The sequence below is a fragment of the Fukomys damarensis genome, unplaced genomic scaffold, assembly GCF_012274545.1.
Source record: "Fukomys damarensis isolate Sample0158 unplaced genomic scaffold, DMR_v1.0_HiC HiC_scaffold_20, whole genome shotgun sequence".
In the NCBI taxonomy this organism is placed as follows: Eukaryota; Metazoa; Chordata; class Mammalia; order Rodentia; family Bathyergidae; genus Fukomys; species Fukomys damarensis.
Genome location: NW_022900932.1, coordinates 3642824 through 3643129, shown reverse-complemented (window position 1 = coordinate 3643129; position 306 = coordinate 3642824). Strand labels below are relative to the sequence as shown.

General features: G+C 40.5%; 1 protein-coding gene across 4 annotated transcripts in view; it reads left to right on the top strand.

The window, feature by feature from the left end:
- Fkbp5 (FKBP prolyl isomerase 5) overlaps positions 1-306 on the top strand; it is a 70868-nt gene that overhangs the window by 51904 nt on the left and 18658 nt on the right. The gene's annotated exons all lie outside the window — the stretch shown is intronic.

Sequence of the window (306 nt, the reverse complement as noted above, 5' to 3'; positions counted from 1 at the left end):
TTTTTTTTTTTTTTTTTTTTTTTTGTACCAAGGATCAAATTTGGGGCCTTTTGCTTGCGAGGCAGGCAGGGTGGAACCACTGAGCTAAATCTGCAGTCCTTTAAATCTTAAAGAAGTACTGTGAGAACATACTTCTCTAGATGTGAGTCTCTCTGTCCATCTTTCTGAGTGAAAGTGCTACTACTGGAAGGTGATAGCACTTTAAAGTTAGAAGCTTATTAAAATGTACCTCAAGGCTGGGGATTTAGCTCAGTGGTTCATGTGCCTGCCTTGCAAGTGCAAGGATCCAAGTTCAATCTCTGGTAC